The sequence below is a fragment of the Cnephaeus nilssonii genome (genome assembly GCF_951640355.1).
Source record: "Cnephaeus nilssonii genome assembly, chromosome: 9".
NCBI classification, from domain to species: Eukaryota; Metazoa; Chordata; class Mammalia; order Chiroptera; family Vespertilionidae; genus Cnephaeus; species Cnephaeus nilssonii.
The window spans coordinates 94,681,734-94,697,347 of record NC_137080.1 but is presented as its reverse complement, the minus strand read 5'-3'; the positions used below and the strand labels follow the sequence as shown (position 1 = coordinate 94,697,347).

General features: G+C 49.9%; 1 protein-coding gene across 1 annotated transcript in view; it reads right to left on the bottom strand.

The window, feature by feature from the left end:
- The window catches only part of LOC307105296 (HLA class II histocompatibility antigen, DQ beta 1 chain-like), a 98,069-nt gene that overhangs the window by 45,060 nt on the left and 37,395 nt on the right, over positions 1-15,614 (bottom strand). The gene's annotated exons all lie outside the window — the stretch shown is intronic.

Here is a 15,614-nt window from a genome sequence, read left to right as displayed (position 1 = left end):
GTAATGGTAGCACAGGAGCCCCTAGATCTAATGTCTGTCTCATTGCAGGTGCATTGCCATCCACAAACAGAGAGTGGATATGCTGGATGACAGCACTATTTCCTGGCCACATTCATCACATCATTTCTCTCTTCCTACACTCATCCTCTCACTTCTCTGTGACTACAGGTGCTGTATCCCCCTCAGATCTCACATACCTCTCAGAATTCTCCCCCAAACTCTGGAATTTTTCTCAATTGGTACCTATTGTGGGATTCCTGGGGTATCCACACAGCTATCTAATCCCTCAGTGACCCTGAGCTGATATCTCTGTGGAAGGATAAACCCCCTTTATGAGGTCTTTACTGAAATTTTTCCTGTCGTTTATCTCAGGACTGACTAGGACCATGGCCCTTTATGCTTCAGGTCCATTTAATCTCATTTCCCAGATCAGGTTTCATGCCCAGTAACACAAAAGAAAGCAAGTATAGTCTGATAATATTTTCATATCTTAGCTGAGGTTAATTTTTCTCTCTTTCTTGTGTTCCCACCTTTGGCCACTGTCCCTACCCCACCCCCAATTCAGGCATCAGTGAAGGTAATATATACTTTCTGTCCTTGGTGTAGATTTGTCACAGCAGAAATACAAAAATAAATAAATCTGTACTCATTGTAATATAGCTGTTAAAAGTTATGACAGAGAAATAAGTTACTAGAAAGAAATTTTGAATCTCAAAAGTAGCAGTAGTCAATATTTGTTGCCCAAACTTTAAATTTGTGAAGAAAAATAATGTTAGTAAAAGCTTTCTTCTTCCTCCACACCCTTGAGGAGATAGCAATTCTCTAGGCAGGAGAAAAATGGAAGTCAGTTAGGAGGGCATTGGAATGAGGCAATAATGAGGTGTCTGAGGACCAAGTGCTTTGTCCTTACTTAGGTTAGTAACAACTGGGAAAAAGGTGGGAGTAGAAACCATGGACATACAGGGTCCCTAGGATACAAGTGTAGCTTGCCTCACCTCCTGGATGAGTCCTGCTAGCTAACCTGTGGATTTTCCTGTGCCATCCTGGCATGTGAGGGACAGGGGCTCAATATGGCTGCATGGTGTGTCCAGGCAGGTAAGCCCAATCAGTCTCACTGAATCCTTTTGTCCCTGTACACCTGGGAGCAGCAGAACAGCATCTCACTAAGGAGTGGGAGCCTGTGAGGAAGAAAGCGTCCCGGTGCACAGGGATGAGATAATGCAACAGCAGTGGGTGATGGACCTTCTCTGGATTCACTGTCTCCCAGTGGAAACCCTGGCAGGGGAGATGGACACACAGAGGGATGTTCTGGCTCTCCGGGGTGCACCCAACACTTCACTCCTGAGAGTGTATGTGATCTGACTTGGCGACATCCCGCCCTTTGCAACTGTTTTCCCCACGTTGCCTCAGTCTTTCCACCCCACATGACTGCGTCCACACATTGCACCTAGGATGGCATGATGGAACTGCCACAGGGTGTATGAGGCTGTCCCTGTCCATGCCATCTGCCTCCAGGAGCTTAAAAGGTAACTGGGAGAGACAGATACTAGCAGAATAACTGATACAGCATAGTTCAGTACAAAGAAAGTTAAACCCAAATCCAGGACGCAGCATGTTATAGCTGGCATTTTAAACTTTATAACACTGGGTAAAGTAGCTGACATTTATGTGCCTTTTTCTCATTCATACATGGGAGCAATAATACTTTCCTTGCAGAGTTATTGACAGAATTTGAATAACTTGATATGTAGGCAGTGCTTTGCACACAGTATACAAATACATAGAAAATACTGCTAGTTATATCCATCATCAATAGCTTTATTTTTATAATTTATTTAATGTTTCAACTACAGTTGGCATACAATATTATATTAGTTTCAGGAGTACAATATAGTGATTAGACATTGCATAAGTTACAAAGTGACCACCCCAATAAATCCAATACCATCTGGCATCATACATAGTTATTACAATACGAGAGGCCTGGTGCACAAATTTGTGCACATTGAAAGGAAATTAATTAGAAGACATATTTTAATATTGCTCTTTGCCCTTTCTCCTGGCAGTATCTGCTGCAATTTGGTGGTGTGTCACTCCAGAGTGGTGGTGGGGCCTTTGTCCCAGTTGGAGGAAGCCAAGTGTTGCTTTATCACATTGAGCATCTGCCCCTGGTGGTCAGTGTGTGTCATAGCAACCAGTCAGACAGTCGGAGGGACACCTAGCATATTAGCCTTTTATATATATATATGGATTATTGACTATATATTCCTATGCTGTATTTTACATCCCCATGACTGTTTTTATAACTGGAAAAGTGTACATCTTAATCCCTTCCTCTTTTTCAACCATCTCCCCAAGCCCCCTCCCATCTAGCAACTGTTAAAATGTTCTCCTTCCCTAACTAATTAGTTTCCACGTTGTTTTTTTCATTTACTTTGTTCATTAGATTCCACAAATAAGTGGAATCACATGGTATTTGTCTTTCTCTGTCTGACTTATTTCACTGAGCATAATACTCTCTAGTCCATCTATGTTGTCACAAATGGCAAGATTTCATTCTTTTTATGGCTGGAATAATATTTCATTTTATATATATGTACCACATCTTTATCAAATTTATTTATTTTTTTATTTCTTTATTGATTAAGGTGTCACATATTTGTCCTCATCCCCCCATTCCCATCCCCCACCCCTCCCCACGGATGCCCCCACCCCCCTGTTGTCCTTAACCATTGGTTAGGCTCGTATGCATGCACACAAGTCCTTTGGTTGATCTCTCCCCCCTACCCCTACCCTCCCCTACCCTCCCTCTGAGGCCCGACAGTCCGATCGATGCCTCCTTGTTTCTGGGTCTGTTCTTGTTCATCAGTCTATGTTGTTCATCATTTCCCCTAGATGAGTGAGATCATGTGCCACTAGAAATATACTTATAAGAACCGAATGTGAGACGAGCAATAATAGTTATGCTGACAGGCAAATGAATCAGCCTGTAGTAAGTTTCTTTCTGGACCAACAGTGCTTTTGAGACCCAATTTCAATGTCCACCAGTTCCTTATGTGTACATGTCGGCACTGACTTTTCAGCTCTGGATGGTGGACAAATGGTGGTAATGCAGGTCCGACTCCCTCTAGTTTGGTCTTGCCCGGACGCAGGGGCGCGGCTTCACCGGACTCAGGGGCGCGCGGCCTCACCCGGACCTGGGACCCAGCATCACCCAGGCCCCTGGGTGCATGGCCTCACCTGGACCCAGGGGCGCGTGGCCTCTCCCGGACCCAGGGGCGCGGCCTCACCCGGACCCGGGACCCAGCCTCACGCAGATCCAGGGGCACACGGCCTCACCCGGACCCGGAACCCAGCCTCACCCGGATCCAGGAGCGCACGGCCTCACCCGGACCTGGGATCCAGCTTCACCTGGACCCAGGGGGGCGTGGCCTCTCCCGGACCCAGGGGCACGGCCTCACCCGGACCCGGGACCCAGCCTCACCCAGATCCAGGGGCACATGACCTCACCTGGACCCGGAACCCAGCCTCACCCTGATCCAGGGGTGCACGGCCTCACCCGGACCCGGGATCCAGCTTCACCTGGACCCAGGGGCGCGTGGCCTCACCCGGACCCAGGTGTGTGTGGCCTCACCCAGTCCCGGGATCCAGCCTCACCCGGACCCAGGGGCGCACAGCCTCACCCGGACCCGGGACCCAGCCTCACCCAGATCCAGGGGCGCACGGCCTCACCTGGACCCGGGATCCAGATTCACCTGGACCCAGGGGCACGTGGCCTCACCCAGACCCAGGTGTGTGCAGCCTCACCCAGTCCCGGGATCCAGCCTCACTCAGACCCAGGGGCGCGTGGCTTCTCCCGGACCCATGGGCGCGGCCTCACCCGGACCCAGGACCCAGCCTCACCCAGATCCAGGGGCACACGGCCTCACCCGGACCCGGGATCCAGCTTCACCCGGACCCGGGACCCAGCCTCACCTGGATCCAGTATCAAATTTATTTTTAATGGATCATATTACATGGAAAACACTTTTGTTTTTCTGAGCCCTTTAATAATTTAGGAGATTCAAATGTGGAGCCATGGATGAATTTCTTTTCACATGTTGATTGGATGATTTTTTCCCTCTTGGGACAAGAGGCTGAGATTGGGTTAAGCTGAGAGAGTAGAGAGGGTAGAGCAATCAGTAACATTTCATTGTTGGAGGGGTTGCTAAAAAAGCTGATATGGCAAGAAATTGTAATATTTGACCTTGGGTTTTCACCCTAATGAAAAATATATTCCCTCTCTAACCCATAAATTTTTTGTTAAGTACTAGTATGCTATATGCAACAGAGCTATATACAACAGATCTTTAAGTTTGTTTACTTTGGAAAGGAGGTAGAGAAGATTCAAGGAGAAAAGCCACCTGTGATATAGAAGAGAGTAATTAAAAATGCAGACTAGGAATTAGTACATGCAGGGACTCTGAACCAGAAATAATCCTGATAATGTAAGTAACAGAGCACAGGGAATGTTTATGGCAGTGAAAATACTCTGTATGGCACTATAATGATGGGTACATGTCATACACTTGTTCAAACATAAAGGATGAACCCTAATATCAACTGTGAACTTTGAGTATAATGATGTGTCAATGTAGGTTCATCAGTTGTGACAAATGCACCACTCTGGTAGGGGATGGAGATAATGGGGGAGGCTGTGCATGGTGGGGACAGAGGGTGTATGGAAATCTCTGTGCCTTCCACTCAATTTCATTGTGAACTTAAAACTTTTCTAAAATAAAGTGTATTTTTAAAAGATCAGCAATTATGATCCCAAATGTGTAAAATAAACATTTTTGTATAAAAAATGTAAGTCAACTAAAAACATACAAATATACTGAGAAATTTTGCAATAACATTTTGAATAAATTTCAATGATCCATAAGGTAAGAACCCAGCATTTGGGAGGTGGTGTGTGTGTTACTGTAATATAAGAATTATATTGAATGGCATTATTACCAGTGTCACAGAAACACACAAATCTGCCCTACTCAGACTCCTTTCCCTTGAAGTACTGAGGAAAGCAAACTTAATGGTAGTTGCATTTCATTAAAGGGATTCATTCATAAGTTTTTATATAAGTTTAAAATAGCATAATTTAAAGTAATTCTTAAAATAAGACCACAGTTTTTAATCAGCTAAAAATTAAGTGAGACCCCCCACATCACAATATTGCAAATGAAGCTGGAAATCAGTCTTTGTGACTTTAAATTATGTGATTCTTGAATAATTATTTGAGTTACTGGGATTATTTCTGATTGTGTGTATAAAGTATGACTATTCATATTTAATATCATACTGTTTAAAATCTACATAATTAAAAAATCACATAAAATATATCAGGTTAGTACTTACCACATGCAAATTATGAAATTTTGAAGGATTAAATTTTTTTACAAATCAAGCACTTTACACAAAACCTGACTCATACTAAGTGTCAAAAGATGTTAACACTTGGTTTTACTGTTATATTCTGGAGCCCAACTCACAAATCCCATAATAAATGACATCACGGGGATGCAACCAACAGGATCCAGAATATGGAAAGTTCTAATAGACAAACAATTCCATTTCTTCAGCAAATATTTTTCAAGGGAAAATAGAGAGCAGAAAAATTATACATTAAAAAAGAAAAAGAAACATATTACCCAAATGCTAGGCTTTGTTTTGATTCATATTCTAACAAAGCAACCATTTTAAAAAATGTTTTTATAACTATGTATGGTGATGGATGTTAACTAGACTCGCTGTGGTGATCATTTCACAATATATACCAATATCAAATCATTATGTTGTACACCTGCCAGAATGGCTATCATCAATAAATCAATAAGCAGGTGCTGGTGAGGATATGGAGAAAAGGGAACCCTAGTACACTGCTGGTGAGAATGCAGACTGGTTGCAGCCACTGTGAAAAACAGTGTGGAGTTACCTTGAAAGTTTAAAAATGCATTTTGACCCAGGGATCTCACTTTTGAGAATATATATGAAGAATCCGGAAATAGCAATCCAAAAGAATATATGCACCTGATGTTCATTAGCAGCATTATTTACAATAGCTAAGATTTGGAAGAAGCCCAGGTTCCCATCAGTAGATGAGTGGATAAAAACGTTGAGATACAGCCTGGCCAGTGTTTCTCAATGGTTAGAGCATCAGCCAATGTATCAACGGTCATGGGTTGGATTCCCAGTCAAGGGCATGTAGCTGGATTGTAGGTTCGATCTCCAGTTCTGAGTGGGGTGCATGAGGGAGGCAACTGATGATGTATCTCTCATATAGATGTTTATCTATCTATCTATCTATCTATCTATCTATCTATCTATCTACCTATCTATCTATACCTGCCTATCTCTCATCTATCTACCTCTCTCCTTCCACTCTCTCTCTAAAAATCAATGGGAAAAATATCCTTGGGTGAGGATTAACAATAATAAGCCATGGTGCATTTACATGATGGAATACTACTCAGCTTTAAAAAATAAGGAACTCTTGCCTTTTGTGACAGTATGGATGGACCTGGGGAGTACTATGCTAAGAGAAATAAGTCAGTCAGAGAAAGACAAATACCATATGATCTCACATATATGTGGAACCTAATAAAAAAATAAACTGATGGATGAAATAGAAACAGAGTCGTGGATACATGGAACAGACTGACAGCTGTTAGATAGGAGTGGGAAGGGAGGAATGGATGAAAGAAAGGGAAGGGTTTAGTCAAAGAACATATATGCATAACCCATAGGCACAGACAACTGTGGTGATGGCCAGAGGGAAGAGAGTACAGGTACTGAGTGGAGGTGGGCAAGAGGGGGTGTGTGGAGTGGGGACATCTGTAACAATGCCAACAATAAAAATAAAGGTAAAAAAGAAAAAATATGTGCTCAATACTTTCATGGTGCATTTTCATTAAAAATAGATCATTTTAGCTATTTCTTGATTTTAAGTAACGAGACTTAGAAATACATTAATATTAAACATTGTTATTATTAATATTATTATTATTATTAATTCTCAAATGATTTAACTTTGGGCTGTCATGTCTGTTATGTACTATCATTATTTATTACCAATCGTTACTTAAAAAGTCACTCTTTGCCTCCCTGGATATTTTACCTTCTTTTCAGAAAAGACTTATGATTAGATCATTGTGCCTCATGCTAGTGGACAGAGGAACTATACATTAAAAAAAAAATCATATTAACCAAATGCTAGGCTTGTGCCTGCTGCTAGTGAGCTCAAGTCAGAAGTGGAAATCATGGGCCAATTAATTTTTTAATCCCAGATTAAATAATATGCCCTAGATTTCTAGAGGAGTCCAAGTTTAAGTATTCTGTACCCATAAATGCATCCATACTTATTAGAACATGTGATTAATATTTGTTTCCATAATCCATATGAAGAAACCAGAAATCTTACAATGAGCTACTCGCTGCTATTAAACAATGTAAAATATTTCAAAAGCATATAAGGTCAGAGAGACTTTGAACTCACGTTGTCTAATCCCTTCAGTCTATTCAACTACACAGAATGTAAACTAACCGTGTAAATGCCAAGATCATTAGGTAGAGCTATTTTTATCACCCAAATGGAAGACATCTCATATGAGTATGTTTCATAAAATGCGATTTTTTTCCATTGTCATAGCAAATAATGTAGTTAGTCCTCCAAAGCCTTATCTGAACAAGAGTGTAGGCTTTTCTATGGCTCCTTTCAAGATTACTATACAACCAAGTATAGTAATCAAACTTTTGGGGTTGAAATCTGAACTAACAGTATCTTATCTAAGTTTTTATTTAAATTACTTTACATATAAATTTAGGGACATTTGTGAATTTTTCTGGTATAATGCAGGGCAGCATGATGAAGGGCAGTAGACACTATCCTTTAGTGATTCATAATTTCAAAAGCAAACAATCTCCAGGCTACTTAAGACATGACATGCTGTTTCCTGTTAAATGAAAGATAAAAATCATTTGACACTACCATATGTTAACAATCATTTCCTAAGCAGAAAACAAAACAAAACACAAAAGCATTACTACAGATGGTTAGATTTAGCTTCCTAAAAAGGTTTCAGGGAACAAACCCTCTTTCTGATAGTACAGTTTTTGATGTGATAACAGACACAATCTTCAGTGAGTAAAATAATTGGATATGTATAGCTATACCTGCCATTTTGAATCAGAGATAGCAGCATGAATAATGTCTAATTACCTGTAGACTGGCTCCAGAATATAGATAAGAAAATACATGGTGCAAGACTGTGGATTCTATATACACCAGGACCATGTTACTAAAAACTCAATGCCATGAGTGAAAAGGTTTGTAGGGAGCAAACCATACTCTTAGTCATGCCCTATTATAATAGTTCTTACCCTGAATTCATATATTAAGAATATGTTTGTTATAGCTAAAAAAGAAATTAACATTAAATATCGTCAATATGATGCCATTTCCCTCATTTTTAAATATGTAAAAATATTTTTAACAATTTTAATTTTTTTAAAGTCACCATAATACTATCAATTTAACTCAACACATTGTTTTGTGTTTTGTGACTTCCTTTCCAAGCTTTGTCCTCACATATTTGGATAATTTGGTTTTCTGCTTTTCTGTTTAAGATTATTTTATAAAAATTTTCCATTATACTATGTAATGTACATAATATTTTATGTTTTTAAACTTGTATTTTATGTATAAACTAGAAGCCCGGTGCACGAAATTCGTGCACGGCGGGGGGTTGTCCCTCAGCCCAGCCTGTACCCTCTCCAATCTGGGACTCCTGGAGAAATGTCCGACTGCCCGTTTAGGCCTGATCCTGGTGGGATTGGGCCTAAACGGGCAGTCGGACATCCCTATCCCAATCCAGGACTGCTGGCTCCCAACTGCTTGCCTGCCTGCCTTCCTGATTGCCCCTAATCGCTTCTGCCTGCCAGCCTGATCACCCCCTAACCACTCCGCTGCCAGCCTGGTTCATGCTTAACTGCTCCCCTGCCAGCCTGTTTGCCCCCAACTTCCCTCCTCTGCCAGCCTGGTCACCCCTAACTGCCCTCTCCTGCAGGGTTGATCACCTCCAACTGCCCTCCCTTGCAGGCCTGGTCCCTCACAACTGCCCTCCCTTGCAGGCCAGGTGCCTCCAAACTGCCCTCTCCTGCTGGCCATCTTGTGGTGGCCATCTTGTGTCCACATGGGGGCAGGATCTTTGACCACATGGGGGCAGCTATATTGTGTGTTGCAGTGATGATCAATCTGTATATTACTCTTTTTTTAGATAAGATAGAGGCCTGGTGCACGGGTGGGAGCCAGCTGGTTTGCCCTGAAGGGTGTCCCTGATCAGGGTGGGGTTCCCTTGGGGCGTGGGGCGGCCTGAGCGAGGGGCCTGTGGTGGTTTGCAGGCCGGCCACGCCCCCTGGCAACCCAAGAGGAGGCCCTGGTATCTGGAATTTATTTTCCTTCTACAATTGAAACTTTGTAGCCTGGAGCGGAGCCAAGCCTGGGGCTCCGGCAGCCATTTCTGTGGCAGTTAATTCACCTTCTACAGTTGAAACTTTGTAGCCTTAAGCGGGTGGGCCCGGCCAGGGTGTGCGGAAAGCTTTGCTTCCCCTGTTGCCGCCGGCAACCCTGGCCTGCTCTCTCAAGCTCCATTCTGCCGCCATTTGTTTGAATTTGTTTACCTTCTATAATTGAAACTTTGTAGCTTGAGTGGAGGCTTAGGCCTGCAACGGCTATGGAAAGCTTGGCTTCCTCTGTTACCTGGGAAACCTTGCTCTCTGTGGCTGTAGCCATCTTGGATTGGGGTTAATTTGCATACTCGCCCTGATTGGCTGGTGGGCGTGGCTTATGTAGCGGAGTGATGGTTAATTTGCATATTACCATTTTATTAGAGAGGATTTGTTTCCCTATTGTTTGGTATTTATGTCATTAGAATTTCACAACAATATTACAAGTCATGATAAAAGGAAGTTTTTTTTTTACCAAAACTCTCTCTCTCTCTCTCTCTCTCTCTCTCTCTCCCTATCTAATAAAAGAGTAATATGCAAACTGACCATCACTCCAAGACACAAGATGGCTGCCCCCATGTGGACACAAGATAGCCACCACAAGATGCCCTGCAGGGGAGTGTAGTTGTGGCCACTTAGGGGTGACCAGGCCCGGTGACCAGGCCAGCAGAGGAGGCAGTTGGGGGTGACCAGGCCAGCAGAGGAGGGCAGTTGGGAGAGACCAGGCCAGAAAGGGAGGGCAGTTTGGGGGTACCAGGCCTGCAGGGGAGGGCAGTTGTGGGTGATCAGGCAAGCAGGGAGGGCAGTTAGGGGTGACCGGGCCGGCAGAGGAGGGCAGTTGGGGAGACCAGGTCAACAGGGGAGGGCCGTAGGGGGGGAACCAGGACTGCATGGGAGGACAGTTGGGGGGGACCCAGGCCTGCAGGGGAGGGCAGTTGAGGGAGACCAGGTCTGCAGGGGAGAGCAGTTGTGGGCAATCAGGCCAGCCGGGGAGGGCAGTTGGGGGTGACCAGGCCTGCAGGGGAGGACAGTTAGGGGCAAATGGGCCAGCCGGGGAGCAGTTAGGCGTTGATCAGGCTGGCAGGGGAGTGGTTAGGGGGTGATCAGGCTGGCAGGCAGAAGCGGTTAGGGGCAATAAGGCAGAGGCAGGCAAGCGGTTGGGAGCCAGCAGTCCTGGATTGTGAGAGGGATGTCCGACCGCCCATTTAGGCCTGATCTCATTGGGATCGGGCCTAAATGGACGGTCGGACATCCCTCAAGGGGTCCCAGATTGGAGAGGGTGCAGGCTGGGCTGAGAGACAACCCCACCCCCCGTGCAAGAATTTCGTGCACCAGGCCTCTAATATATAATAAAAGCCTACTATGCAAATGGAGTTCAACTTGGAGTTGCTATGATGTGCACTGACCACCAGGGGGCAGTGCATAACATAGCAGGTGTCGGCGACACAATGCTGGCAGAGGGCAGCAGTGGAAGTACTGCTGGCCCCGATGGGCCCTGAAGAGAGCAGGACCGCAGCGAGATGGTGGAGCAGGTGAGCGGACAGCGCGAGGCCAAGGTGGGTGTGAGTGGGGGTCTGATCGCCCCACTGATTGCCTCACAGATGGCGACCAGTGGCAGCGACAGGGGATGGGACTGCCACCTGGCTCCCAGGTGCTGAGGAGCTGGGCGGGGGGCCTGACCCCGATCAATCAACCCGCAGGCAAGATGGTACAGCAGATAAGGGGGCAGCACCAGGCCACGGCAGGGTGCCAGGTGGGGCTGCAGGCCTATGAGGGTGGGGGCACAAGCTGAGGTCTGGTCCCCACAGGCCACCCCGAGGGACCCTACCTGTGCACAAATTCATGCACCAGGCCTCTAGTATATATAGTATATATATATATATATATATCTCCCCCCTCTCCCTCCCCTGTGTGTGTGTGTGTGTGTGTGTGTGACATGTGCTTTTCCTGTTAGTTCCTGTGTTCTCTCTCCATACAGCCATGCAGGCCTAGCAGCCACCTGGGGCCCCACAGCATTGTGGGCTCCAAACACCAGCCTGGATATAATAAGGTAGCACCAGCCAGAGCCCAGCTGGGAAGAGAGACTGCACTAGCCCAACAGGGACAAAATTTGACCTGGACTAAGCTTTGAAATGGACTGAACCAATGGCGCAGAATCTCTGGACCTTGGCCTTTGTTCTGGGCTTGATGAAGACAAGGCTGGATTTCTTCCACAGCAGGGCGGAGCTAAACCTTGGAGAGTCCTTTGTGTTTGCTCCAGCTTCAATAAACCTCACCACCCTACCTCATCCTCCCATGCATGGTCCCACACTGCTTTTCTTGCAAAACCACAAGGACTCCATTTCCACCGGCAACAAGACATGTGTGGGTGTCCGGGGAACCCATGCTCTCTATGTGTAGCTCTTTGCTTTTGACCCTGCAAAGATGAGAGGCAGGACTGGATACTTAACCAGACCCAGAGCTGAGGGAGACATTGAAATTGGACTTTTCTAGTTGAAACATAAGCACTATTAGAAGGGTAAGTGCTAGAGTATATGATAGGGCATTCTTCTGGTTCCACACTGCCACACTGGCCTCATGCTGGGAGATTCTTTTCAATGAGAGGGTCAGAGTCTTCTTCCCTTCCAGTGACAGCTTCATACAAACAAGTATTTTTTGCACCCAGATTTCATTGCATAATATAATCTTTAATTGATAAAGTAAATCTTTTTATTTATTTATTTATTTATTTATTTATTTATTTATTTATTTAAATTTCTTTATTGATTAAGGTGTCACATATTTGTCCTCATTCCCCCATTCCCATCCCACACCCCTCCCCATGGATGCCCCAACCCCCTGTTGAACTTAACCATTGGTTAGGCTCGTATGCATGCACACAAGTCCTTTGGTTGATCTCTCCCCCCTAACCCCACCCTCCCCTACCCTTCCTCTGAGGCCCGACAGTCCGATCGATGCCTACTTGTTTCTGGGTCTGTTCTTGTTCATCAGTCTATGTTGTTCATCATTTCCCCTAGATGAGTGAGATCATGTGTTACTAGAAATATACTTATAAGAACCGAATGTGAGACGAGCAATAATAGTTATGCTGACAGGCAAATGAATCAGCCTGTAGTAAGTTTCTTTCTGGACCAACAGTTCTTTTGAGACCCAATTTCAATGTCCACCAGTTCCTTATGTGTACATGTCGGCACTGACTTTTCAGCTCTGGATGGTGGACAAATGGTGGTAATGCAGGTCTGACTCCCTCTAGTTTGGTGTTGCCCGGACGCAGGGGCGTGGCTTCACCGGACTCAGGGGCGCGCGGCCTCACCCGGACCTGGGACCCAGCATCACCCAGGCCCCTGGGTGCGTGGCCTCACCTGGACCCAGGGGCGCGTGGCCTCTCCCGGACCCAGGGGCGCGGCCTCACCCGGACCCGGGACCCAGCCTCACGCAGATCCAGGGGCGCACGGCCTCACCCGGACCTGAGATCCAGCTTCACCCGGACCCAGGGGGGCGTGGCCTCTCCCGGACCCAGGGGCACGGCCTCACCCGGACCCGGGACCCAGCCTCACCCAGATCCAGGGGCACATGACCTCACCCGGATCCAGAGGCGCACAGCCTCACCCGGACCCGGGATTCAGCTACACCCAGACCCAGGGGCGCATGGCCTCACCCAGACCCAGGGGTGTGTGGCCTCTCCCGGACCCAGGGGCGCGGCCTCACCCGGACCCGGGACCCAGCCTCACTCGGATCCAGGGGCGCACGGCCTCACCCGGACCTGGGACCCAGCCTCACCCGGATCCAGGGGCGCACGGCCTCACCCGGACCCAGGGGCGCGGCCTCACCCGGACCCAGGGGCGCGGCCTCTCCCGGATCCAGGGGTGCATGGCCTCACCCGGACCCGGGATCCAGCTTCACCCGGATCCAGGGACACACGGCCTCACCCGGACCTGGGATCCAGCTTCACCCGGACCCAGGGGCACGCGGCCTCGCCCAGACCCGGGACCCAGCCTCATCTGGATCCAGGGGCGCACGGCCTCACCCGGACCTGGAATCCAGCTTCACCAGGACCCAGGGGTGCACGGCCTCTCCCGGACCCAGGGGCGTGGCCTCACCCGGACCCGGGACCCAGCCTCACCCAGATCCAGGGACACACGGCCTCACCTGGACCCAGGATCCAGCTTCACCCGGACCCAGGGGCGCGCAGCCTCGCCTGGACCCAGGACCCAGCCTCATCCAGATCCAGGGGCGCACGGCCTCACCCGGACCCGGAATCCAGCTTCACCTGGACCCAGGGGTGCACAGCCTCTCCCGGACCCCGGGGCGCGGCCTCACCCGGTCCCAGGATCCAGCCCCACTCGGACCCAGGGGGGCGTGGCCTCTCCCGGACCCAGGGGCACGGCCTCACCCGGACCCGGGACCCAGCCTCACCCAGATCCAGGGGCACATGACCTCACCCGGATCCAGAGGCGCACAGCCTCACCCGGACCCGGGATTCAGCTACACCCAGACCCAGGGGCGCATGGCCTCACCCAGACCCAGGGGCGTGTGGCCTCTCCCGGACCCAGGGGCGCGGCCTCACCCGGACCCGGGACCCAGCCTCACTCGGATCCAGGGGCGCACGGCCTCACCCGGACCTGGGACCCAGCCTCACCCGGATCCAGGGGCGCACGGCCTCACCCGGACCTGGGATTCAGCTACACCCAGACCCAGGGGCGCGCGGCCTCTCCCGGACCCAGGGGCGCGGCCTCACCCAGACCCAGGGGCGCGGCCTCTCCCGGATCCAGGGGTGCATGGCCTCACCCGGACCCGGGATCCAGCTTCACCCGGACCCGGGACCCAGCCTCACCCGGATCCAGGGACACACGTCCTCACCCGGACCTGGGATCCAGCTTCACCCGGACCCAGGGGCACGCGGCCTCGCCCGGACCCGGGACCCAGCCTCATCTGGATCCAGGGGCGCACGGCCTCACCCGGACCTGGAATCCAGCTTCACCAGGACCCAGGGGTGCACGGCCTCTCCTGGACCTGGGATTCAGCTACACCCAGACCCAGGGGCACGCGGCCTCTCCCGGACCCAGGGGCGCGGCCTCACCCGGACCCAGGGGCGCGGCCTCTCCCGGATCCAGGGGTGCATGGCCTCACCCGGACCCGGGATCCAGCTTCACCCGGATCCAGGGACACACGGCCTCACCCGGACCTGGGATCCAGCTTCACCCGGACCCAGGGGTGCACGGCCTCTCCCGGACCCAGGGGCGTGGCCTCACCCGGACCCGGGACCCAGCCTCACCCAGATCCAGGGACACACGGCCTCACCTGGACCCAGGATCCAGCTTCACCCGGACCCAGGGGCGCGCAGCCTCGCCTGGACCCAGGACCCAGCCTCATCCAGATCCAGGGGCGCACGGCCTCACCCGGACCCGGAATCCAGCTTCACCTGGACCCAGGGGTGCACAGCCTCTCCCGGACCCCGGGGCGCGGCCTCACCCGGTCCCAGGATCCAGCCCCACTCGGACCCAGGGGCGCGTGGCCTCTCCCAGACCCAGGGGCACGGCCCCACCCGGACCCGGGACCCAGCTCCACCCGGACCCAGGGGCACACAGCCTCACCCGGACCCAGGTGTGCACGGCCTCACCCGGTCCCGGGATGCAGCCCCACTCGGACCCAGGGGCACGTGGCCTCTCCTGGACCTAGGGGCACAGGCCCACCCGGACCCGGGAGCGCACGGCCTCACCCAGACCCGGGATCCAGCTTCACCCGGACCCAGGGGCGTGCGGCCTCTCCCGGACCCAGGGGCGCGGCCTCACCCGGTCCCGGGATCCAGCCCCACCCGGACCCAGGGGCGCGTGGCCTCTCCCAGACCCAGGGGCACAGCCCCACCCGGACCCGGGACCCAGCCCCAACCGGACCCAGGGGCGCACAGCCTCACCCGGACCCGGGATTCAGCTACACCCAGACCCAGGGGCGCGTGGCCTCACCCAGACCCAGGGGCATGTGGCCTCTCCCGGACCCAGGGGCGCACAGCCTCACCCGGACCCAGAATCCAGCTTCACCGGGACCCAGGGGCGCACGGCCTCGCCCAGACCTGG